Raw genomic sequence first — 206 nt, 5'->3', positions numbered from 1 at the left:
GTGGGTTGGGACATCTCACAGCATTTCCTGGTTTGGGCAGCTTTGATGGTAATTATCTCATTTAACTGCTTAACTGTCAAATTCATCTTTTTTCCCCACTCCCCTTTTTATTATTGTTTTCTAAGAACCCTTAATTTCTTTGGTACAGTTATGTTATAATAAGTAATAGCTAATTAACATTATTGCCACTGTAGACCTCAGAAATA

The sequence above is a fragment of the Dasypus novemcinctus genome, chromosome 14, assembly GCF_030445035.2.
Source record: "Dasypus novemcinctus isolate mDasNov1 chromosome 14, mDasNov1.1.hap2, whole genome shotgun sequence".
NCBI classification, from domain to species: Eukaryota; Metazoa; Chordata; class Mammalia; order Cingulata; family Dasypodidae; genus Dasypus; species Dasypus novemcinctus.
The sequence above is the reverse complement of the archived record's forward strand: the minus strand, read 5'-3'. Positions refer to the sequence as shown.